At 46.7% G+C, this 24,927-nt stretch overlaps 10 non-coding genes across 10 annotated transcripts; all 10 read right to left on the bottom strand.

Annotated features, from left to right (window-relative positions):
* Nucleotides 1–2,708: 2,708 nt before the first annotated feature.
* On the bottom strand, nucleotides 2,709–2,781 carry TRNAM-CAU (transfer RNA methionine (anticodon CAU)). Its single transcript has one exon. It is a non-coding gene; the product is annotated as a tRNA-Met (tRNA).
* Nucleotides 2,782–4,257: 1,476 nt separating this feature from the next.
* Nucleotides 4,258–4,330, bottom strand: TRNAA-AGC (transfer RNA alanine (anticodon AGC)). The gene has a single exon. It is a non-coding gene; the product is annotated as a tRNA-Ala (tRNA).
* A 413-nt stretch (nucleotides 4,331–4,743) lies between these two features.
* On the bottom strand, nucleotides 4,744–4,816 carry TRNAV-AAC (transfer RNA valine (anticodon AAC)). Its single transcript has one exon. It is a non-coding gene; the product is annotated as a tRNA-Val (tRNA).
* A 3,846-nt stretch (nucleotides 4,817–8,662) lies between these two features.
* On the bottom strand, nucleotides 8,663–8,735 carry TRNAM-CAU (transfer RNA methionine (anticodon CAU)). Its single transcript has one exon. It is a non-coding gene; the product is annotated as a tRNA-Met (tRNA).
* A 1,962-nt stretch (nucleotides 8,736–10,697) lies between these two features.
* Nucleotides 10,698–10,770, bottom strand: TRNAV-AAC (transfer RNA valine (anticodon AAC)). The gene has a single exon. It is a non-coding gene; the product is annotated as a tRNA-Val (tRNA).
* Nucleotides 10,771–14,612: 3,842 nt separating this feature from the next.
* TRNAM-CAU (transfer RNA methionine (anticodon CAU)) lies at nucleotides 14,613–14,685 on the bottom strand. Its single transcript has one exon. It is a non-coding gene; the product is annotated as a tRNA-Met (tRNA).
* Nucleotides 14,686–16,647: 1,962 nt separating this feature from the next.
* On the bottom strand, nucleotides 16,648–16,720 carry TRNAV-AAC (transfer RNA valine (anticodon AAC)). Its single transcript has one exon. It is a non-coding gene; the product is annotated as a tRNA-Val (tRNA).
* Nucleotides 16,721–20,563: 3,843 nt separating this feature from the next.
* Nucleotides 20,564–20,636, bottom strand: TRNAM-CAU (transfer RNA methionine (anticodon CAU)). The gene has a single exon. It is a non-coding gene; the product is annotated as a tRNA-Met (tRNA).
* Nucleotides 20,637–22,112: 1,476 nt separating this feature from the next.
* Nucleotides 22,113–22,185, bottom strand: TRNAA-AGC (transfer RNA alanine (anticodon AGC)). Its single transcript has one exon. It is a non-coding gene; the product is annotated as a tRNA-Ala (tRNA).
* A 413-nt stretch (nucleotides 22,186–22,598) lies between these two features.
* Nucleotides 22,599–22,671, bottom strand: TRNAV-AAC (transfer RNA valine (anticodon AAC)). Its single transcript has one exon. It is a non-coding gene; the product is annotated as a tRNA-Val (tRNA).
* Between the last annotated feature and the right edge of the window lie 2,256 nt (nucleotides 22,672–24,927).

A 24,927-nucleotide genomic window follows, 5' to 3' on the forward strand; every position in this document is an offset into this window, starting at 1 on the left:
GCAAAAGGAAACGGGCTTTAAATTGGATTCTCGTTTTCACCCAACTTCAAAGTGTTATGAGTCGTGGCTGTTTTATAACAGAAGTCCTAAACATCTGTGGTCCCTTACATCTTTTCACGAATTAGAACGTCGAAGAGTCTGTCTGGGAGAAACTAAAATTTTACACTGTCAATAAACTGCCATTCAGCAACAAAACTCAAAACAACAAGTAAGGCACAAAGAAAGAGCAAAATGAATGGACAGATGCAGAGACTAACATTTTGGAAGTTAACAAAATCGTTTTTAAAGCTAGTAATTGTATTTGGTCTGCCTATTAGCTCCATGTACCTATCACTTCCATTTCAAGCAGAAGCCCTATGTATGCCTTAACTCCAGGCACTGAGGACACAGTGAGGGCAAAGCAGTGGTTTGAGCCTAAAGATCCTTAAATTCTAGAGCAGAGACAGGAAATTGACAACGAGCAACTTCATCGGACACTTCCTCAAACACGAACACGGGCGCAGGGGATCAGTTGCCCTGCAGCACGTGAGATTTTAGTTCCTGGACTAGAGGGATGGAACTGTTGTCCCCCGCATTCCAAGGTGGGTTCTTAAGCACTGGGCCACCAAGGAGACCCTGTAAAGTAATCCTTAATTCAGGGACTGAGGGCCTAGAAGCACCTTACTAGGTTCGATTCAAAAGGAGGAAATATCTTAGTCAGGAGCTGAGAGGTGAAGAAAGGCCCTCTGTGGGCAACTGGGAAACTAGCCCAGACAGCCGGGTCTCCCAATTCCCACAAGAGGGTCAAAATGGAACACAACTTCTATCTTATTTCAAGACTGTGTGCCACTGACCCAACCAAATGGTGGGTTTGCTGAAGACCCACCCATTCACAGAGTCTCTAAGAACGTCACCCATAAACTTCTTTGTGTCTGAATAAGCTTAAGTTCAAGATGAGGGAGAGGGAAGTCTTTCAGGGAAAAACAAAGTGCAAGAGCTGTACACGGATCAGCAGGACACAATCACGATGCCCTCGTCTCAAGGTTTTTGGCCCTCATCAGGATCTGATCACTCACGTCGATAAAGGTTTCCTGCATTCCCTGCTGGGATTCCCCCCTCCCCCCCCCCCCTTAAACCATATTTAAGCTGCCTGTGCAAAGAGGAAAAAGTATCTCTTGGGTTGCTTGTGTGGAAATTAAATACCATCTGGTGGTTTCATCCTTCGGAGATACTTCTAAAGGTGCTGGTTTGGACTGTCATTACAGGTACTGTGATGTTTGGCTTGGGACAGATGAGTAAGGACCCTCCTTAAGGAAGAACTACCCAAAGATCCTACTCTTGTTCTTCTTTCATGAGTGTTCCCAAGAATTTCCCTGGTTCCACAAGCAAGCTTTTTTTTTTTTTTGAATGTCTATGTCTTTCTGATTCTCTCGCAGACCCAGGCTACTCAGACCTCAGGCCCACAAATTGTGTTGTATGCCTGTCTCTCTAGGTGTCCCTCAACAGCCTTCTTTCTTTCCTCAGGCCAACTGCCCCATAAAATTCAATTACACACGAGTGGAAAGGCCTTCTTTGCAGCAGCATCTCTCTGTTCAGAAAACAGGGGTGGGAGGTCCACCCTCCCACTAGCCAAAAACCGTGAGTATTGAGATGGAAAGGCCAACACAGTCTAGTACCTCGTGCTCACTCCTCCACAGCTTTTTTCAGCTTTTCCTTCCTTGTGTATAGACCGAGGGCAGGGAGCATTGCTTGAAGACTGAACCTGAGCTGCGTTAGAAAACCTTCGGGCACAAGGATGTCAGCAAGTGGCAAAGGAGAGACTAGAAGGCATCTTCAAAGCGATAACTTTCCGGACTCTCCTGCAGAAAGGTGGCCTTGCCGCCTCCACCCTCCCGACCCCCTTCACTGCCCAGTGAGTGCCCCTCAGCACACATCTCCTTCCCTGCTCGTGATGCACTTTTCTCACTTGCCTCTTGTCTGTTTCTCCCACTCCTACCGACTGGGGTGTGGCTCCATGCCGAAGGGAATTTGGGGGTTTTATTCACTCTTGAATGAATAAAGAGGAGTCCAGTAACAGGAGTGTTTTGCTGAAAGCCCTCCTTTTGGTTTCAAGGGTCGAAGCATTCACTGGCAAAATAACCCCTCTGAACTTCACTAAACAAGACTTGAGAGAGTCCATGGAATTCACAAAGATTACAGAATACTAAGGAAGACGAGTAAAGACCGAGGTTGCTATACCCCTGAATTGGGGAAGCACCTCCATCCAGATGCACGCAGCGCTGGAAAGTCCCGAGGGACAGCCATCTGGAGCCCCAGGTAGGAAGGGTCCCGGGCATTGCGTGGACTCCGCGGGTGAGACTTGAGATAGGAGTTCTGGGGGCTTCTGCGTATAATTCCAGCCCGCAAACTGCTCTCATCAGTTTGCATGCAAAAATGCAGCTCTGGATGGACGTTACCACTGCTGTTGGTTTCCCCATGTGAGGCACAAGTTTTTCTAGACCCCTGGGGGACTGGCCAGGGCCCCAGGGCTCAGGAAATTCCCTTTCTTCGCCTAAGCACCGTGTGCCTTGCTGGCAGCAATTGTTAGGTGTGGAAGAAGCAGACAGTGCAGGCAAGGACACAGGTCCGTCCCAGGCCTGTTTGTGTCTCTGAAGCCTGAAGAAGGCTATCTTAGCAACGACCCCAACACAGGAGGTATGTGTTGCTGATACTAAAACATACAGAACACCTGCCCTCTCTGAGGCTCGAACTCAGGACCTTCAGATTATGAGACTGACGCGCTGCCCACTGCGCTAAGAGGGCCAGTGCCTGGCACATCTGGCACGGAAAGTAAAATATGAAACATTATTTTCCAGGCTTGTCCATTGGTTTCCAGCTATTGAAGAATATAATCAATGCTACCTGTAAATCATTCCATTTAAACCAAGGCTGCACCTGAAGAGGTCCACATCCAGGAATGCTGGAGTCCACCCCTGTCCAGTAGACCCCCAGCAAGTGGATGGACACTCTGGCCTGCAGTACCCCAGAGTTGTACTGGTCTTTTGCTGCTGTTTTTCCTTTTTGTGTTTCAGTAATCTGCCTCTTCCCACCTTCAGAGATCTCAGTCCGTCTTCTACTTCCCTTGGCACGTTACGTGCAAAAGAAACTTAGGAGGTGTCCAGTTAATGTTACTTCTCTGACTGACTGAGTCCTCACATTTGTCTACAGTCCACACTTCTCTGTTTCACTCTACATCTCCACTCGGCTCGACCTGACTGAAGACATCCTCCTTACCAAAAACACAAACTGAACTGAGTAGAAAACCTCCTTGTGTGTTGCAGCCTTATGATGAAACTAGGAGATTTACGGAGGTGATTTCATATATTCCAGTTCCATTTCGGCAACAAACGTATGTGTCATGATTTGCATTTTTCAGATAGTGGAGGCTCAGAGAAGTAAAATAATGTTTCTAAGGTCCCAGAGCTGCTAAGCAGCAAAGCAGGAATTGAGCAACAGATTTGTAGGTTCCAAATGGTGATCCTTTTTTCTGCTCTAGCTCATGATCTCACTGTCTGTCCTTCTTCACAGGAGCTCATTCATCCACACTCTCTCTAATTCCCAGCCACCTCTGTGCTGGCCTTTTGGGCTTAGACTTCCAAGTCACCTTAGGTGCATTCTCTTCCTTCAAAACCCACACCCACTGTCTTGTCAAATACTGAAGGGGATTGTTGAATCTGTCCCTTCCTTTCCATTCATGTGAGTACATACTCACTGGGGAGCTGTTCTGGGCCGGGGCAGTAGGCTCAGGTGATTCAGGAGGAATCGGACCACCCAGAACTCTGGAGCTGGAGGCATAAGTGTGGACAAGGAATGATGGTCTTCTGGTTTCACTGCTTTCAGTCTCCTTGGCATTTACAGCTAAATAAAGCTTTTTTACAACATCTGTTTTCATAATGTCCCTCTGCTTCACTCTGACTGTTCTTGATTTCTTAAATTTGCATATGATCTTGCTTTTGTCTCAATTCTTTGGTAGAAGCTCAGTGTGATTGTGCTTTATAAGGTCAATTTGATCCACCGGTGCATGGGGTTGTGTATTTTTTCAATGTGATGGTCGATTTTTTTTATCTGCTAAATGTCTCATTAATGAGAGATGTACATTCCAAAGGCCAGGAAAGCCAGGGCTTCCTGTTTTGTCCTTGCCCAGAGAGGGATCCAAAGTGTCTAATTCTCTCCTTTGTTTCTCCAGGTTGGAGGATTTGCCGTTATCAGCCAGAGATGCTCCGCTGGAAGGGTAAAAGCTGGAGGATGTGGGCATCGATCCCACTACCTCTCACATGCTAAGCGAGCGCTCTACCACTTGAGCTAATCCCCCACCCTGAACGCGTCCTTTCCCCAGGTTTTCAGCAGACCATCTTCATTATTCACTTGAACCTCAGACTCTCCTAAATGCCCACCTTCTCCAAGATGCCCAGAACCAAGAGCATGGCTGGTACCTACTCCCCTTCTAAGGCAAAGGGGGTGGGGGGAGTAGCCATGGGAAAAGCTTGGCGCCTCAAAATTTCATGTTCCAGATTTTCCGAGATGGAAGGGAAAGAAAACATCCCAGTTGGGAGGACTCACCCAGAAGAGCTGGCTAATGCAGCAGGACAGTCTTTGGACGATTCTCTGTTTCTTAGGAGCGAAAGGAAAAGGACAAACCAACAGGAGGGGGATGATCACTGGTTCCTTTCAGGGGAGGTGGTGACCTGATTTTCCCCACATGATGGAAGGCAAAAGAGCACCAGTTGTTTCCGCTCGGTATCGAGCCGAGGACCTCTCGCGTGTTAGGCGAGCGTGATGACCACTACACTACGGAAACTCACGGCTTGTCCAGCCTTAAGGTATTTTTCTGTTGTTACTGAGGCAGGTCCTGAGGACTGACATATCCACAGCATAGGATAGAACAATGAAACATAAATAATATTGCAGACAAGAGCCATCGGAAACAAGACACGAGAGCATATCGCAGTGAAGGAAAAACATATGCACATTGAGGGATGAAGATGAAGAATGAGCAGGGTGGAAGGAACAGGCATGGAGGTAGAAATTCCTGTGTTCAGATATACACCCATTCAGTGGCAGTGATTGTGTGTGTGTGTGTGTGTGTGTGTGTAAAATAGATATGGAGAGAAAGAGTGAGTGTAAAGCCTGCACGCATGAAGGTACATTGGGGAGAAAACTGTGGCGGTTTAAGATCCTTTGATAAAAATTCAGGCACAAGGCTTACGTAATCAAGGTTACATTTTACAAAAAGTTTCGGAAACCAGAATGAAAGAGAATGAAAACGAAATTATAAGCTATGAAGAGACTGAGGTTTCTTCTTTTAGCTCCTGAGATTAGCAGTAGCATGAGTCTTGCGGCCTCTCCAGCCCAGCACCCTGTGGGGCACAGAACCCATCCCCCATAAAGGTAGAATGGAGAAAGGCAGAGAGGCATGGGGTAGCTTCAACCCTACATCAAGCAACTTGCACAAATTAGTACAATTGTAGTACAATTTCTAGCACGTGGTTCTGAAAGAGGATTTATTTCATTCCTTTTTAATCTTTCGTCGCCTGTATTCCAAGTCCCCACTCCCTACAAGAAACCCACGGAGAAATAGTTGGGATCCTACAAAGTATAATCACATATGTCACCATTTTGTCACTGGTCCCGTGAAGAATAAACTGTTTTCAAGATACTCGATTATCCGGAAAAGGCTGCTACACTGTCTGCATTGTCATCATTCCCAACATGACCAAGGTCTACTCTTCCTCCCTCCAGCTTCTAAGCGGCGTTGATGTCAAAGCTTTGTCCTCTACCTGCTATTAGAATCCCCGCAAGCCTCCAAATCCTCCAGTTCTCTTCATGCCAACACCTAGAAGAAGAGATGAGGGAACATCTTTGGGCTTCACTGTTGAAGAGAGAAAGAAAGTGGAAGTTAAGAACCCACGTAGAAGAAAATGGTTAGAAGAAATACAGGCAAAAGGAAACGGGCTTTAAATTGGATTCTCGTTTTCACCCAACTTCAAAGTGTTATGAGTCGTGGCTGTTTTATAACAGAAGTCCTAAACATCTGTGGTCCCTTACATCTTTTCACGAATTAGAACGTCGAAGAGTCTGTCTGGGAGAAACTAAAATTTTACACTGTCAATAAACTGCCATTCAGCAACAAAACTCAAAACAACAAGTAAGGCACAAAGAAAGAGCAAAATGAATGGACAGATGCAGAGACTAACATTTTGGAAGTTAACAAAATCGTTTTTAAAGCTAGTAATTGTATTTGGTCTGCCTATTAGCTCCATGTACCTATCACTTCCATTTCAAGCAGAAGCCTTATGTATGCCTTAACTCCAGGCACTGAGGACACAGTGAGGGCAAAGCAGTGGTTTGAGCCTAAAGATCCTTAAATTCTAGAGCAGAGACAGGAAATTGACAACGAGCAACTTCATCGGACACTTCCTCAAACACGAACACGGGCGCAGGGGATCAGTTGCCCTGCAGCACGTGAGATTTTAGTTCCTGGACTAGAGGGATGGAACTGTTGTCCCCCGCATTCCAAGGTGGGTTCTTAAGCACTGGGCCACCAAGGAGACCCTGTAAAGTAATCCTTAATTCAGGGACTGAGGGCCTAGAAGCACCTTACTAGGTTCGATTCAAAAGGAGGAAATATCTTAGTCAGGAGCTGAGAGGTGAAGAAAGGCCCTCTGTGGGCAACTGGGAAACTAGCCCAGACAGCCGGGTCTCCCAATTCCCACAAGAGGGTCAAAATGGAACACAACTTCTATCTTATTTCAAGACTGTGTGCCACTGACCCAACCAAATGGTGGGTTTGCTGAAGACCCACCCATTCACAGAGTCTCTAAGAACGTCACCCATAAACTTCTTTGTGTCTGAATAAGCTTAAGTTCAAGATGAGGGAGAGGGAAGTCTTTCAGGGAAAAACAAAGTGCAAGAGCTGTACACGGATCAGCAGGACACAATCACGATGCCCTCGTCTCAAGGTTTTTGGCCCTCATCAGGATCTGATCACTCACGTCGATAAAGGTTTCCTGCATTCCCTGCTGGGATTCCCCCCTCCCCCCCCCCCTTAAACCATATTTAAGCTGCCTGTGCAAAGAGGAAAAAGTATCTCTTGGGTTGCTTGTGTGGAAATTAAATACCATCTGGTGGTTTCATCCTTCGGAGATACTTCTAAAGGTGCTGGTTTGGACTGTCATTACAGGTACTGTGATGTTTGGCTTGGGACAGATGAGTAAGGACCCTCCTTAAGGAAGAACTACCCAAAGATCCTACTCTTGTTCTTCTTTCATGAGTGTTCCCAAGAATTTCCCTGGTTCCACAAGCAAGCTTTTTTTTTTTTTTGAATGTCTATGTCTTTCTGATTCTCTCGCAGACCCAGGCTACTCAGACCTCAGGCCCACAAATTGTGTTGTATGCCTGTCTCTCTAGGTGTCCCTCAACAGCCTTCTTTCTTTCCTCAGGCCAACTGCCCCATAAAATTCAATTACACACGAGTGGAAAGGCCTTCTTTGCACCAGCATCTCTCTGTTCAGAAAACAGGGGTGGGAGGTCCACCCTCCCACTAGCCAAAAACCGTGAGTATTGAGATGGAAAGGCCAACACAGTCTAGTACCTCGTGCTCACTCCTCCACAGCTTTTTTCAGCTTTTCCTTCCTTGTGTATAGACCGAGGGCAGGGAGCATTGCTTGAAGACTGAACCTGAGCTGCGTTAGAAAACCTTCGGGCACAAGGATGTCAGCAAGTGGCAAAGGAGAGACTAGAAGGCATCTTCAAAGCGATAACTTTCCGGACTCTCCTGCAGAAAGGTGGCCTTGCCGCCTCCACCCTCCCGACCCCCTTCACTGCCCAGTGAGTGCCCCTCAGCACACATCTCCTTCCCTGCTCGTGATGCACTTTTCTCACTTGCCTCTTGTCTGTTTCTCCCACTCCTACCGACTGGGGTGTGGCTCCATGCCGAAGGGAATTTGGGGGTTTTATTCACTCTTGAATGAATAAAGAGGAGTCCAGTAACAGGAGTGTTTTGCTGAAAGCCCTCCTTTTGGTTTCAAGGGTCGAAGCATTCACTGGCAAAATAACCCCTCTGAACTTCACTAAACAAGACTTGAGAGAGTCCATGGAATTCACAAAGATTACAGAATACTAAGGAAGACGAGTAAAGACCGAGGTTGCTATACCCCTGAATTGGGGAAGCACCTCCATCCAGATGCACGCAGCGCTGGAAAGTCCCGAGGGACAGCCATCTGGAGCCCCAGGTAGGAAGGGTCCCGGGCATTGCGTGGACTCCGCGGGTGAGACTTGAGATAGGAGTTCTGGGGGCTTCTGCGTATAATTCCAGCCCGCAAACTGCTCTCATCAGTTTGCATGCAAAAATGCAGCTCTGGATGGACGTTACCACTGCTGTTGGTTTCCCCATGTGAGGCACAAGTTTTTCTAGACCCCTGGGGGACTGGCCAGGGCCCCAGGGCTCAGGAAATTCCCTTTCTTCGCCTAAGCACCGTGTGCCTTGCTGGCAGCAATTGTTAGGTGTGGAAGAAGCACACAGTGCAGGCAAGGACACAGGTCCATCCCAGGCCTGTTTGTGTCTCTGAAGCCTGAAGAAGGCTATCTTAGCAACGACCCCAACACAGGAGGTATGTGTTGCTGATACTAAAACATACAGAACACCTGCCCTCTCTGAGGCTCGAACTCAGGACCTTCAGATTATGAGACTGACGCGCTGCCCACTGCGCTAAGAGGGCCAGTGCCTGGCACATCTGGCACGGAAAGTAAAATATGAAACATTATTTTCCAGGCTTGTCCATTGGTTTCCAGCTATTGAAGAATATAATCAATGCTACCTGTAAATCATTCCATTTAAACCAAGGCTGCACCTGAAGAGGTCCACATCCAGGAATGCTGGAGTCCACCCCTGTCCAGTAGACCCCCAGCAAGTGGATGGACACTCTGGCCTGCAGTACCCCAGAGTTGTACTGGTCTTTTGCTGCTGTTTTTCCTTTTTGTGTTTCAGTAATCTGCCTCTTCCCACCTTCAGAGATCTCAGTCCGTCTTCTACTTCCCTTGGCACGTTACGTGCAAAAGAAACTTAGGAGGTGTCCAGTTAATGTTACTTCTCTGACTGACTGAGTCCTCACATTTGTCTACAGTCCACACTTCTCTGTTTCACTCTACATCTCCACTCGGCTCGACCTGACTGAAGACATCCTCCTTACCAAAAACACAAACTGAACTGAGTAGAAAACCTCCTTGTGTGTTGCAGCCTTATGATGAAACTAGGAGATTTACGGAGGTGATTTCATATATTCCAGTTCCATTTCGGCAACAAACGTATGTGTCATGATTTGCATTTTTCAGATAGTGGAGGCTCAGAGAAGTAAAATAATGTTTCTAAGGTCCCAGAGCTGCTAAGCAGCAAAGCAGGAATTGAGCAACAGATTTGTAGGTTCCAAATGGTGATCCTTTTTTCTGCTCTAGCTCATGATCTCACTGTCTGTCCTTCTTCACAGGAGCTCATTCATCCACACTCTCTCTAATTCCCAGCCACCTCTGTGCTGGCCTTTTGGGCTTAGACTTCCAAGTCACCTTAGGTGCATTCTCTTCCTTCAAAACCCACACCCACTGTCTTGTCAAATACTGAAGGGGATTGTTGAATCTGTCCCTTCCTTTCCATTCATGTGAGTACATACTCACTGGGGAGCTGTTCTGGGCCGGGGCAGTAGGCTCAGGTGATTCAGGAGGAATCGGACCACCCAGAACTCTGGAGCTGGAGGCATAAGTGTGGACAAGGAATGATGGTCTTCTGGTTTCACTGCTTTCAGTCTCCTTGGCATTTACAGCTAAATAAAGCTTTTTTACAACATCTGTTTTCATAATGTCCCTCTGCTTCACTCTGACTGTTCTTGATTTCTTAAATTTGCATATGATCTTGCTTTTGTCTCAATTCTTTGGTAGAAGCTCAGTGTGATTGTGCTTTATAAGGTCAATTTGATCCACCGGTGCATGGGGTTGTGTATTTTTTCAATGTGATGGTCGATTTTTTTTATCTGCTAAATGTCTCATTAATGAGAGATGTACATTCCAAAGGCCAGGAAAGCCAGGGCTTCCTGTTTTGTCCTTGCCCAGAGAGGGATCCAAAGTGTCTAATTCTCTCCTTTGTTTCTCCAGGTTGGAGGATTTGCCGTTATCAGCCAGAGATGCTCCGCTGGAAGGGTAAAAGCTGGAGGATGTGGGCATCGATTCCACTACCTCTCACATGCTAAGCGAGCGCTCTACCACTTGAGCTAATCCCCCACCCTGAACGCGTCCTTTCCCCAGGTTTTCAGCAGACCATCTTCATTATTCACTTGAACCTCAGACTCTCCTAAATGCCCACCTTCTCCAAGATGCCCAGAACCAAGAGCATGGCTGGTACCTACTCCCCTTCTAAGGCAAAGGGGGTGGGGGGAGTAGCCATGGGAAAAGCTTGGCGCCTCAAAATTTCATGTTCCAGATTTTCCGAGATGGAAGGGAAAGAAAACATCCCAGTTGGGAGGACTCACCCAGAAGAGCTGGCTAATGCAGCAGGACAGTCTTTGGACGATTCTCTGTTTCTTAGGAGCGAAAGGAAAAGGACAAACCAACAGGAGGGGGATGATCACTGGTTCCTTTCAGGGGAGGCGGTGACCTGATTTTCCCCACATGATGGAAGGCAAAAGAGCACCAGTTGTTTCCGCTCGGTATCGAGCCGAGGACCTCTCGCGTGTTAGGCGAGCGTGATGACCACTACACTACGGAAACTCACAGCTTGTCCAACCTTAAGGTATTTTTCCGTTGTTACTGAGGCAGGTCCTGAGGACTGACATATCCACAGCATAGGATAGAACAATGAAACATAAATAATATTGCAGACAAGAGCCATCGGAAACAAGACACGAGAGCATATCACAGTGAAGGAAAAAAATATGCACATTGAGGGCTGAAGATGAAGAATGAGCAGGGTGGAAGGAACAGGCATGGAGGTAGAAATTCCTGTGTTCAGATATACACCCATTCAGTGGCAGTGATTGTGTGTGTGTGTGTGTGTGTGTAAAATAGATACGGAGAGAAAGAGTGAGTGTAAAGCCTGCACGCATGAAGGTACATTGGGGAGAAAACTGTGGCGGTTTAAGATCCTTTGATAAAAATTCAGGCACAAGGCTTATGTAATCAAGGTTACATTTTGCAAAAAGTTTCGGAAACCAGAATGAAAGAGAATGAAAAAGAAAGTATAAGCTATGAAGAGACTGAGGTTTCTTCTTTTAGCTCCTGAGATTAGCAGTAGCATGAGTCTTGCGGCCTCTCCAGCCCAGCACCCTGTGGGGCACAGAACCCGTCCCCCATAAAGGTAGAATGGAGAAAGGCAGAGAGGCATGGGGTAGCTGCAAGGCTACATCAAGCAACTTGCACAAATTAGTACAATTGTAGTACAATTTCTAGCACGTGGTTCTGAAAGAGGATTTATTTCATTCCTTTTTAATCTTTCGTCGCCTGTATTCCAAGTCCCCACTCCCTACAAGAAACCCACGGAGAAATAGTTGGGATCCTACAAGGTATAATCACATATGTCACCATTTTGTCACTGGTCCCGTGAAGAATAAACTGTTTTCAAGATACTCGATTATCCGGAAAAGGCTGCTACACTGTCTGCATTGTCATCATTCCCAACATGACCAAGGTCTACTCTTCCTCCCTCCAGCTTCTAAGCGGCGTTGATGTCAAAGCTTTGTCCTCTACCTGCTATTAGAATCCCCGCAAGCCTCCAAATCCTCCAGTTCTCTTCATGCCAACACCTAGAAGAAGAGATGAGGGAACATCTTTGGGCTTCACTGTTGAAGAGAGAAAGAAAGTGGAAGTTAAGAACCCACGTAGAAGAAAATGGTTAGAAGAAATACAGGCAAAAGGAAACGGGCTTTAAATTGGATTCTCGTTTTCACCCAACTTCAAAGTGTTAGGAGTCGTGGCTGTTTTATAACAGAAGTCCTAAACATCTGTGGTCCCTTACATCTTTTCACAAATTAGAACGTCGAAGAGTCTGTCTGGGAGAAACTAAAATTTTACACTGTCAATAAACTGCCATTCAGCAACAAAACTCAAAACAACAAGTAAGGCACAAAGAAAGAGCAAAATGAATGGACAGATGCAGAGACTAACATTTTGGAAGTTAACAAAATCGTTTTTAAAGCTAGTAATTGTATTTGGTCTGCCTATTAGCTCCATGTACCTATCACTTCCATTTCAAGCAGAAGCCCTATGTATGCCTTAACTCCAGGCACTGAGGACACAGTGAGGGCAAAGCAGTGGTTTGAGCCTAAAGATCCTTAAATTCTAGAGCAGAGACAGGAAATTGACAAAGAGCAACTTCATCGGACACTTCCTCAAACATGAACACGGGCGCAGGGGATCAGTTGCCCTGCAGCACGTGAGATTTTAGTTCCTGGACTAGAGGGATGGAACTGTTGTCCCCCGCATTCCAAGGTGGGTTCTTAAGCACTGGGCCACCAAGGAGACCCTGTAAAGTAATCCTTAATTCAGGGACTGAGGGCCTAGAAGCACCTTACTAGGTTCGATTCAAAAGGAGGAAATATCTTAGTCAGGAGCTGAGAGGTGAAGAAAGGCCCTCTGTGGGCAACTGGGAAACTAGCCCAGACAGCCGGGTCTCCCAATTCCCACAAGAGGGTCAAAATGGAACACAACTTCTATCTTATTTCAAGACTGTGTGCCACTGACCCAACCAAATGGTGGGTTTGCTGAAGACCCACCCATTCACAGAGTCTCTAAGAACGTCACCCATAAACTTCTTTGTGTCTGAATAAGCTTAAGTTCAAGATGAGGGAGAGGGAAGTCTTTCAGGGAAAAACAAAGTGCAAGAGCTGTACACGGATCAGCAGGACACAATCACGATGCCCTCGTCTCAAGGTTTTTGGCCCTCATCAGGATCTGATCACTCACGTCGATAAAGGTTTCCTGCATTCCCTGCTGGGATTCCCCCCTCCCCCCCCCCCTTAAACCATATTTAAGCTGCCTGTGCAAAGAGGAAAAAGTATCTCTTGGGTTGCTTGTGTGGAAATTAAATACCATCTGGTGGTTTCATCCTTCGGAGATACTTCTAAAGGTGCTGGTTTGGACTGTCATTACAGGTACTGTGATGTTTGGCTTGGGACAGATGAGTAAGGACCCTCCTTAAGGAAGAACTACCCAAAGATCCTACTCTTGTTCTTCTTTCATGAGTGTTCCCAAGAATTTCCCTGGTTCCACAAGCAAGCTTTTTTTTTTTTTTGAATGTCTATGTCTTTCTGATTCTCTCGCAGACCCAGGCTACTCAGACCTCAGGCCCACAAATTGTGTTGTATGCCTGTCTCTCTAGGTGTCCCTCAACAGCCTTCTTTCTTTCCTCAGGCCAACTGCCCCATAAAATTCAATTACACACGAGTGGAAAGGCCTTCTTTGCACCAGCATCTCTCTGTTCAGAAAACAGGGGTGGGAGGTCCACCCTCCCACTAGCCAAAAACCGTGAGTATTGAGATGGAAAGGCCAACACAGTCTAGTACCTCGTGCTCACTCCTCCACAGCTTTTTTCAGCTTTTCCTTCCTTGTGTATAGACCGAGGGCAGGGAGCATTGCTTGAAGACTGAACCTGAGCTGCGTTAGAAAACCTTCGGGCACAAGGATGTCAGCAAGTGGCAAAGGAGAGACTAGAAGGCATCTTCAAAGCGATAACTTTCCGGACTCTCCTGCAGAAAGGTGGCCTTGCCGCCTCCACCCTCCCGACCCCCTTCACTGCCCAGTGAGTGCCCCTCAGCACACATCTCCTTCCCTGCTCGTGATGCACTTTTCTCACTTGCCTCTTGTCTGTTTCTCCCACTCCTACCGACTGGGGTGTGGCTCCATGCCGAAGGGAATTTGGGGGTTTTATTCACTCTTGAATGAATAAAGAGGAGTCCAGTAACAGGAGTGTTTTGCTGAAAGCCCTCCTTTTGGTTTCAAGGGTCGAAGCATTCACTGGCAAAATAACCCCTCTGAACTTCACTAAACAAGACTTGAGAGAGTCCATGGAATTCACAAAGATTACAGAATACTAAGGAAGACGAGTAAAGCCCGAGGTTGCTATACCCCTGAATTGGGGAAGCACCTCCATCCAGATGCACGCAGCGCTGGAAAGTCCCGAGGGACAGCCATCTGGAGCCCCAGGTAGGAAGGGTCCCGGGCATTGCGTGGACTCCGCGGGTGAGACTTGAGATAGGAGTTCTGGGGGCTTCTGCGTATAATTCCAGCCCGCAAACTGCTCTCATCAGTTTGCATGCAAAAATGCAGCTCTGGATGGACGTTACCACTGCTGTTGGTTTCCCCATGTGAGGCACAAGTTTTTCTAGACCCCTGGGGGACTGGCCAGGGCCCCAGGGCTCAGGAAATTCCCTTTCTTCGCCTAAGCACCGTGTGCCTTGCTGGCAGCAATTGTTAGGTGTGGAAGAAGCACACAGTGCAGGCAAGGACACAGGTCCGTCCCAGGCCTGTTTGTGTCTCTGAAGCCTGAAGAAGGCTATCTTAGCAACGACCCCAACACAGGAGGTATGTGTCGCTGATACTAAAACATACAGAACACCTGCCCTCTCTGAGGCTCGAACTCAGGACCTTCAGATTATGAGACTGACGCGCTGCCCACTGCGCTAAGAGGGCCAGTGCCTGGCACATCTGGCACGGAAAGTAAAATATGAAACATTATTTTCCAGGCTTGTCCATTGGTTTCCAGCTATTGAAGAATATAATCAATGCTACCTGTAAATCATTCCATTTAAACCAAGGCTGCACCTGAAGAGGTCCACATCCAGGAATGCTGGAGTCCACCCCTGTCCAGTAGACCCCCAGCAAGTGGATGGACACTCTGGCCTGCAGTACCCCAGAGTTGTACTGGTCTTTTGCTGCTGTTTTTCCTTTTTGTGTTTCAGTAATCTGCCTCTTCCCACCTTCAGAGATCTCAGTCCGTCTTCTACTTCCCTTGGCACGTTACGTGCAAAAGAAACTTAGGAGGTGTCCAGTTAATGTTACTTCTCTGACTGACTGAGTCCTCACATTTGTCTACAGTCCACACTTCTCTGTTTCACTCTACATCTCCACTCGGCTCGACCTGACTGAAGACATCCTCCTTACCAAAAACACAAACTGAACTGAGTAGAAAACCTCCTTGTGTGTTGCAGCCTTATGATGAAACTAGGAGATTTACGGAGGTGATTTCATATATTCCAGTTCCATTTCGGCAACAAACGTATGTGTCATGATTTGCATTTTTCAGATAGTGGAGGCTCAGAGAAGTAAAATAATGTTTCTAAGGTCCCAGAGCTGCTAAGCAGCAAAGCAGGAATTGAGCAACAGATTTGTAGGTTCCAAATGGTGATCCTTTTTTCTGCTCTAGCTCATGATCTCACTGTCTGTCCTTCTTCACAGGAGCTCATTCATCCACACTCTCTCTAATTCCCAGCCACCTCTGTGCTGGCCTTTTGGGCTTAGACTTCCAAGTCACCTTAGGTGCATTCTCTTCCTTCAAAACCCACACCCACTGTCTTGTCAAATACTGAAGGGGATTGTTGAATCTGTCCCTTCCTTTCCATTCATGTGAGTACATACTCACTGGGGAGCTGTTCTGGGCCGGGGCAGTAGGCTCAGGTGATTCAGGAGGAATCGGACCACCCAGAACTCTGGAGCTGGAGGCATAAGTGTGGACAAGGAATGATGGTCTTCTGGTTTCACTGCTTTCAGTCTCCTTGGCATTTACAGCTAAATAAAGCTTTTTTACAACATCTGTTTTCATAATGTCCCTCTGCTTCACTCTGACTGTTCTTGATTTCTTAAATTTGCATATGATCTTGCTTTTGTCTCAATTCTTTGGTAGAAGCTCAGTGTGATTGTGCTTTATAAGGTCAATTTGATCCACCGGTGCATGGGGTTGTGTATTTTTTCAATGTGATGGTCGATTTTTTTTATCTGCTAAATGTCTCATTAATGAGAGATGTACATTCCAAAGGCCAGGAAAGCCAGGGCTTCCTGTTTTGTCCTTGCCCAGAGAGGGATCCAAAGTGTCTAATTCTCTCCTTTGTTTCTCCAGGTTGGAGGATTTGCCGTTATCAGCCAGAGATGCTCCGCTGGAAGGGTAAAAGCTGGAGGATGTGGGCATCGATTCCACTACCTCTCACATGCTAAGCGAGCGCTCTACCACTTGAGCTAATCCCCCACCCTGAACGCGTCCTTTCCCCAGGTTTTCAGCAGACCATCTTCATTATTCACTTGAACCTCAGACTCTCCTAAATGCCCACCTTCTCCAAGATGCCCAGAACCAAGAGCATGGCTGGTACCTACTCCCCTTCTAAGGCAAAGGGGGTGGGGGGAGTAGCCATGGGAAAAGCTTGGCGCCTCAAAATTTCATGTTCCAGATTTTCCGAGATGGAAGGGAAAGAAAACATCCCAGTTGGGAGGACTCACCCAGAAGAGCTGGCTAATGCAGCAGGACAGTCTTTGGACGATTCTCTGTTTCTTAGGAGCGAAAGGAAAAGGACAAACCAACAGGAGGGGGATGATCACTGGTTCCTTTCAGGGGAGGCGGTGACCTGATTTTCCCCACATGATGGAAGGCAAAAGAGCACCAGTTGTTTCCGCTCGGTATCGAGCCGAGGACCTCTCGCGTGTTAGGCGAGCGTGATGACCACTACACTACGGAAACTCACAGCTTGTCCAACCTTAAGGTATTTTTCCGTTGTTACTGAGGCAGGTCCTGAGGACTGACATATCCACAGCATAGGATAGAACAATGAAACATAAATAATATTGCAGACAAGAGCCATCGGAAACAAGACACGAGAGCATATCACAGTGAAGGAAAAAAATATGCACATTGAGGGCTGAAGATGAAGAATGAGCAGGGTGGAAGGAACAGGCATGGAGGTAGAAATTCCTGTGTTCAGATATACACCCATTCAGTGGCAGTGATTGTGTGTGTGTGTGTGTGTGTGTAAAATAGATACGGAGAGAAAGAGTGAGTGTAAAGCCTGCACGCATGAAGGTACATTGGGGAGAAAACTGTGGCGGTTTAAGATCCTTTGATAAAAATTCAGGCACAAGGCTTATGTAATCAAGGTTACATTTTGCAAAAAGTTTCGGAAACCAGAATGAAAGAGAATGAAAAAGAAAGTATAAGCTATGAAGAGACTGAGGTTTCTTCTTTTAGCTCCTGAGATTAGCAGTAGCATGAGTCTTGCGGCCTCTCCAGCCCAGCACCCTGTGGGGCACAGAACCCGTCCCCCATAAAGGTAGAATGGAGAAAGGCAGAGAGGCATGGGGTAGCTGCAAGGCTACATCAAGCAACTTGCACAAATTAGTACAATTGTAGTACAATTTCTAGCACGTGGTTCTGAAAGAGGATTTATTTCATTCCTTTTTAATCTTTCGTCGCCTGTATTCCAAGTCCCCACTCCCTACAAGAAACCCACGGAGAAATAGTTGGGATCCTACAAGGTATAATCACATATGTCACCATTTTGTCACTGGTCCCGTGAAGAATAAACTGTTTTCAAGATACTCGATTATCCGGAAAAGGCTGCTACACTGTCTGCATTGTCATCATTCCCAACATGACCAAGGTCTACTCTTCCTCCCTCCAGCTTCTAAGCGGCGTTGATGTCAAAGCTTTGTCCTCTACCTGCTATTAGAATCCCCGCAAGCCTCCAAATCCTCCAGTTCTCTTCATGCCAACACCTAGAAGAAGAGATGAGGGAACATCTTTGGGCTTCACTGTTGAAGAGAGAAAGAAAGTGGAAGTTAAGAACCCACGTAGAAGAAAATGGTTAGAAGAAATACAGGCAAAAGGAAACGGGCTTTAAATTGGATTCTCGTTTTCACCCAACTTCAAAGTGTTAGGAGTCGTGGCTGTTTTATAACAGAAGTCCTAAACATCTGTGGTCCCTTACATCTTTTCACAAATTAGAACGTCGAAGAGTCTGTCTGGGAGAAACTAAAATTTTACACTGTCAATAAACTGCCATTCAGCAACAAAACTCAAAACAACAAGTAAGGCACAAAGAAAGAGCAAAATGAATGGACAGATGCAGAGACTAACATTTTGGAAGTTAACAAAATCGTTTTTAAAGCTAGTAATTGTATTTGGTCTGCCTATTAGCTCCATGTACCTATCACTTCCATTTCAAGCAGAAGCCCTATGTATGCCTTAACTCCAGGCACTGAGGACACAGTGAGGGCAAAGCAGTGGTTTGAGCCTAAAGATCCTTAAATTCTAGAGCAGAGACAGGAAATTGACAAAGAGCAACTTCATCGGACACTTCCTCAAACATGAACACGGGCGCAGGGGATCAGTTGCCCTGCAGCACGTGAGATTTTAGTTCCTGGACTAGAGGGATGGAACTGTTGTCCCCCGCATTCCAAGGTGGGTTCTTAAGCACTGGGCCACCAAGGAGACCCTGTAAAGTAATCCTTAATTCAGGGACTGAGGGCCTAGAAGCACCTTACTAGGTTCGATTCAAAAGGAGGAAATATCTTAGTCAGGAGCTGAGAGGTGAAGAAAGGCCCTCTGTGGGCAACTGGGAAACTAGCCCAGACAGCCGGGTCTCCCAATTCCCACAAGAGGGTCAAAATGGAACACAACTTCTATCTTATTTCAAGACTGTGTGCCACTGACCCAACCAAATGGTGGGTTTGCTGAAGACCCACCCATTCACAGAGTCTCTAAGAACGTCACCCATAAACTTCTTTGTGTCTGAATAAGCTTAAGTTCAAGATGAGGGAGAGGGAAGTCTTTCAGGGAAAAACAAAGTGCAAGAGCTGTACACGGATCAGCAGGACACAATCACGATGCCCTCGTCTCAAGGTTTTTGGCCCTCATCAGGATCTGATCACTCACGTCGATAAAGGTTTCCTGCATTCCCTGCTGGGATTCCCCCCTCCCCCCCCCCCCTTAAACCATATTTAAGCTGCCTGTGCAAAGAGGAAAAAGTATCTCTTGGGTTGCTTGTGTGGAAATTAAATACCATCTGGTGGTTTCATCCTTCGGAGATACTTCTAAAGGTGCTGGTTTGGACTGTCATTACAGGTACTGTGATGTTTGGCTTGGGACAGATGAGTAAGGACCCTCCTTAAGGAAGAACTACCCAAAGATCCTACTCTTGTTCTTCTTTCATGAGTGTTCCCAAGAATTTCCCTGGTTCCACAAGCAAGCTTTTTTTTTTTTTTGAATGTCTATGTCTTTCTGATTCTCTCGCAGACCCAGGCTACTCAGACCTCAGGCCCACAAATTGTGTTGTATGCCTGTCTCTCTAGGTGTCCCTCAACAGCCTTCTTTCTTTCCTCAGGCCAACTGCCCCATAAAATTCAATTACACACGAGTGGAAAGGCCTTCTTTGCACCAGCATCTCTCTGTTCAGAAAACAGGGGTGGGAGGTCCACCCTCCCACTAGCCAAAAACCGTGAGTATTGAGATGGAAAGGCCAACACAGTCTAGTACCTCGTGCTCACTCCTCCACAGCTTTTTTCAGCTTTTCCTTCCTTGTGTATAGACCGAGGGCAGGGAGCATTGCTTGAAGACTGAACCTGAGCTGCGTTAGAAAACCTTCGGGCACAAGGATGTCAGCAAGTGGCAAAGGAGAGACTAGAAGGCATCTTCAAAGCGATAACTTTCCGGACTCTCCTGCAGAAAGGTGGCCTTGCCGCCTCCACCCTCCCGACCCCCTTCACTGCCCAGTGAGTGCCCCTCAGCACACATCTCCTTCCCTGCTCGTGATGCACTTTTCTCACTTGCCTCTTGTCTGTTTCTCCCACTCCTACCGACTGGGGTGTGGCTCCATGCCGAAGGGAATTTGGGGGTTTTATTCACTCTTGAATGAATAAAGAGGAGTCCAGTAACAGGAGTGTTTTGCTGAAAGCCCTCCTTTTGGTTTCAAGGGTCGAAGCATTCACTGGCAAAATAACCCCTCTGAACTTCACTGAACAAGACTTGAGAGAGTCCATGGAATTCACAAAGATTACAGAATACTAAGGAAGACGAGTAAAGACCGAGGTTGCTATACCCCTGAATTGGGGAAGCACCTCCATCCAGATGCACGCAGCGCTGGAAAGTCCCGAGGGACAGCCATCTGGAGCCCCAGGTAGGAAGGGTCCCGGGCATTGCGTGGACTCCGCGGGTGAGACTTGAGATAGGAGTTCTGGGGGCTTCTGCTTATAATTCCAGCCCGCAAACTGCTCTCATCAGTTTGCATGCAAAAATGCAGCTCTGGATGGACGTTACCACTGCTGTTGGTTTCCCCATGTGAGGCACAAGTTTTTCTAGACCCCTGGGGGACTGGCCAGGGCCCCAGGGCTCAGGAAATTCCCTTTCTTCGCCTAAGCACCGTGTGCCTTGCTGGCAGCAATTGTTAGGTGTGGAAGAAGCACACAGTGCAGGCAAGGACACAGGTCCGTCCCAGGCCTGTTTGTGTCTCTGAAGCCTGAAGAAGGCTATCTTAGCAACGACCCCAACACAGGAGGTATGTGTTGCTGATACTAAAACATACAGAACACCTGCCCTCTCTGAGGCTCGAACTCAGGACCTTCAGATTATGAGACTGACGCGCTGCCCACTGCGCTAAGAGGGCCAGTGCCTGGCACATCTGGCACGGAAAGTAAAATATGAAACATTATTTTCCAGGCTTGTCCATTGGTTTCCAGCTATTGAAGAATATAATCAATGCTACCTGTAAATCATTCCATTTAAACCAAGGCTGCACCTGAAGAGGTCCACATCCAGGAATGCTGGAGTCCACCCCTGTCCAGTAGACCCCCAGCAAGTGGATGGACACTCTGGCCTGCAGTACCCCAGAGTTGTACTGGTCTTTTGCTGCTGTTTTTCCTTTTTGTGTTTCAGTAATCTGCCTCTTCCCACCTTCAGAGATCTCAGTCCGTCTTCTACTTCCCTTGGCACGTTACGTGCAAAAGAAACTTAGGAGGTGTCCAGTTAATGTTACTTCTCTGACTGACTGAGTCCTCACATTTGTCTACAGTCCACACTTCTCTGTTTCACTCTACATCTCCACTCGGCTCGACCTGACTGAAGACATCCTCCTTACCAAAAACACAAACTGAACTGAGTAGAAAACCTCCTTGTGTGTTGCAGCCTTATGATGAAACTAGGAGATTTACGGAGGTGATTTCATATATTCCAGTTCCATTTCGGCAACAAACGTATGTGTCATGATTTGCATTTTTCAGATAGTGGAGGCTCAGAGAAGTAAAATAATGTTTCTAAGGTCCCAGAGCTGCTAAGCAGTAAAGCAGGAATTGAGCAACAGATTTGTAGGTTCCAAATGGTGATCCTTTTTTCTGCTCTAGCTCATGATCTCACTGTCTGTCCTTCTTCACAGGAGCTCATTCATCCACACTCTCTCTAATTCCCAGCCACCTCTGTGCTGGCCTTTTGGGCTTAGACTTCCAAGTCACCTTAGGTGCATTCTCTTCCTTCAAAACCCACACCCACTGTCTTGTCAAATACTGAAGGGGATTGTTGAATCTGTCCCTTCCTTTCCATTCATGTGAGTACATACTCACTGGGGAGCTGTTCTGGGCCGGGGCAGTAGGCTCAGGTGATTCAGGAGGAATCGGACCACCCAGAACTCTGGAGCTGGAGGCATAAGTGTGGACAAGGAATGATGGTCTTCTGGTTTCACTGCTTTCAGTCTCCTTGGCATTTACAGCTAAATAAAGCTTTTTTACAACATCTGTTTTCATAATGTCCCTCTGCTTCACTCTGACTGTTCTTGATTTCTTAAATTTGCATATGATCTTGCTTTTGTCTCAATTCTTTGGTAGAAGCTCAGTGTGATTGTGCTTTATAAGGTCAATTTGATCCACCGGTGCATGGGGTTGTGTATTTTTTCAATGTGATGGTCGATTTTTTTTATCTGCTAAATGTCTCATTAATGAGAGATGTACATTCCAAAGGCCAGGAAAGCCAGGGCTTCCTGTTTTGTCCTTGCCCAGAGAGGGATCCAAAGTGTCTAATTCTCTCCTTTGTTTCTCCAGGTTGGAGGATTTGCCGTTATCAGCCAGAGATGCTCCGCTGGAAGGGTAAAAGCTGGAGGATGTGGGCATCGATCCCACTACCTCTCACATGCTAAGCGAGCGCTCTACCACTTGAGCTAATCCCCCACCCTGAACGCGTCCTTTCCCCAGGTTTTCAGCAGACCATCTTCATTATTCACTTGAACCTCAGACTCTCCTAAATGCCCACCTTCTCCAAGATGCCCAGAACCAAGAGCATGGCTGGTACCTACTCCCCTTCTAAGGAAAAGGGGGTGGGGGGAGTAGCCATGGGAAAAGCTTGGCGCCTCAAAATTTCATGTTCCAGATTTTCCGAGATGGAAGGGAAAGAAAACATCCCAGTTGGGAGGACTCACCCAGAAGAGCTGGCTAATGCAGCAGGACAGTCTTTGGACGATTCTCTGTTTCTTAGGAGCGAAAGGAAAAGGACAAACCAACAGGAGGGGGATGATCACTGGTTCCTTTCAGGGGAGGCGGTGACCTGATTTTCCCCACATGATGGAAGGCAAAAGAGCACCAGTTGTTTCCGCTCGGTATCGAGCCGAGGACCTCTCGCGTGTTAGGCGAGCGTGATGACCACTACACTACGGAAACTCACAGCTTGTCCAACCTTAAGGTATTTTTCCGTTGTTACTGAGGCAGGTCCTGAGGACTGACATATCCACAGCATAGGATAGAACAATGAAACATAAATAATATTGCAGACAAGAGCCATCGGAAACAAGACACGAGAGCATATCACAGTGAAGGAAAAAAATATGCACATTGAGGGCTGAAGATGAAGAATGAGCAGGGTGGAAGGAACAGGCATGGAGGTAGAAATTCCTGTGTTCAGATATACACCCATTCAGTGGCAGTGATTGTGTGTGTGTGTGTGTGTGTGTAAAATAGATACGGAGAGAAAGAGTGAGTGTAAAGCCTGCACGCATGAAGGTACATTGGGGAGAAAACTGTGGCGGTTTAAGATCCTTTGATAAAAATTCAGGCACAAGGCTTATGTAATCAAGGTTACATTTTGCAAAAAGTTTCGGAAACCAGAATGAAAGAGAATGAAAAAGAAAGTATAAGCTATGAAGAGACTGAGGTTTCTTCTTTTAGCTCCTGAGATTAGCAGTAGCATGAGTCTTGCGGCCTCTCCAGCCCAGCACCCTGTGGGGCACAGAACCCGTCCCCCATAAAGGTAGAATGGAGAAAGGCAGAGAGGCATGGGGTAGCTGCAAGGCTACATCAAGCAACTTGCACAAATTAGTACAATTGTAGTACAATTTCTAGCACGTGGTTCTGAAAGAGGATTTATTTCATTCCTTTTTAATCTTTCGTCGCCTGTATTCCAAGTCCCCACTCCCTACAAGAAACCCACGGAGAAATAGTTGGGATCCTACAAGGTATAATCACATATGTCACCATTTTGTCACTGGTCCCGTGAAGAATAAACTGTTTTCAAGATACTCGATTATCCGGAAAAGGCTGCTACACTGTCTGCATTGTCATCATTCCCAACATGACCAAGGTCTACTCTTCCTCCCTCCAGCTTCTAAGCGGCGTTGATGTCAAAGCTTTGTCCTCTACCTGCTATTAGAATCCCCGCAAGCCTCCAAATCCTCCAGTTCTCTTCATGCCAACACCTAGAAGAAGAGATGAGGGAACATCTTTGGGCTTCACTGTTGAAGAGAGAAAGAAAGTGGAAGTTAAGAACCCACGTAGAAGAAAATGGTTAGAAGAAATACAGGCAAAAGGAAACGGGCTTTAAATTGGATTCTCGTTTTCACCCAACTTCAAAGTGTTAGGAGTCGTGGCTGTTTTATAACAGAAGTCCTAAACATCTGTGGTCCCTTACATCTTTTCACAAATTAGAACGTCGAAGAGTCTGTCTGGGAGAAACTAAAATTTTACACTGTCAATAAACTGCCATTCAGCAACAAAACTCAAAACAACAAGTAAGGCACAAAGAAAGAGCAAAATGAATGGACAGATGCAGAGACTAACATTTTGGAAGTTAACAAAATCGTTTTTAAAGCTAGTAATTGTATTTGGTCTGCCTATTAGCTCCATGTACCTATCACTTCCATTTCAAGCAGAAGCCCTATGTATGCCTTAACTCCAGGCACTGAGGACACAGTGAGGGCAAAGCAGTGGTTTGAGCCTAAAGATCCTTAAATTCTAGAGCAGAGACAGGAAATTGACAAAGAGCAACTTCATCGGACACTTCCTCAAACATGAACACGGGCGCAGGGGATCAGTTGCCCTGCAGCACGTGAGATTTTAGTTCCTGGACTAGAGGGATGGAACTGTTGTCCCCCGCATTCCAAGGTGGGTTCTTAAGCACTGGGCCACCAAGGAGACCCTGTAAAGTAATCCTTAATTCAGGGACTGAGGGCCTAGAAGCACCTTACTAGGTTCGATTCAAAAGGAGGAAATATCTTAGTCAGGAGCTGAGAGGTGAAGAAAGGCCCTCTGTGGGCAACTGGGAAACTAGCCCAGACAGCCGGGTCTCCCAATTCCCACAAGAGGGTCAAAATGGAACACAACTTCTATCTTATTTCAAGACTGTGTGCCACTGACCCAACCAAATGGTGGGTTTGCTGAAGACCCACCCATTCACAGAGTCTCTAAGAACGTCACCCATAAACTTCTTTGTGTCTGAATAAGCTTAAGTTCAAGATGAGGGAGAGGGAAGTCTTTCAGGGAAAAACAAAGTGCAAGAGCTGTACACGGATCAGCAGGACACAATCACGATGCCCTCGTCTCAAGGTTTTTGGCCCTCATCAGGATCTGATCACTCACGTCGATAAAGGTTTCCTGCATTCCCTGCTGGGATTCCCCCCTCCCCCCCCCCCTTAAACCATATTT

Source organism: Hippopotamus amphibius, chromosome 11 (genome assembly GCF_030028045.1).
Source record: "Hippopotamus amphibius kiboko isolate mHipAmp2 chromosome 11, mHipAmp2.hap2, whole genome shotgun sequence".
NCBI classification, from domain to species: domain Eukaryota; kingdom Metazoa; phylum Chordata; class Mammalia; order Artiodactyla; family Hippopotamidae; genus Hippopotamus; species Hippopotamus amphibius.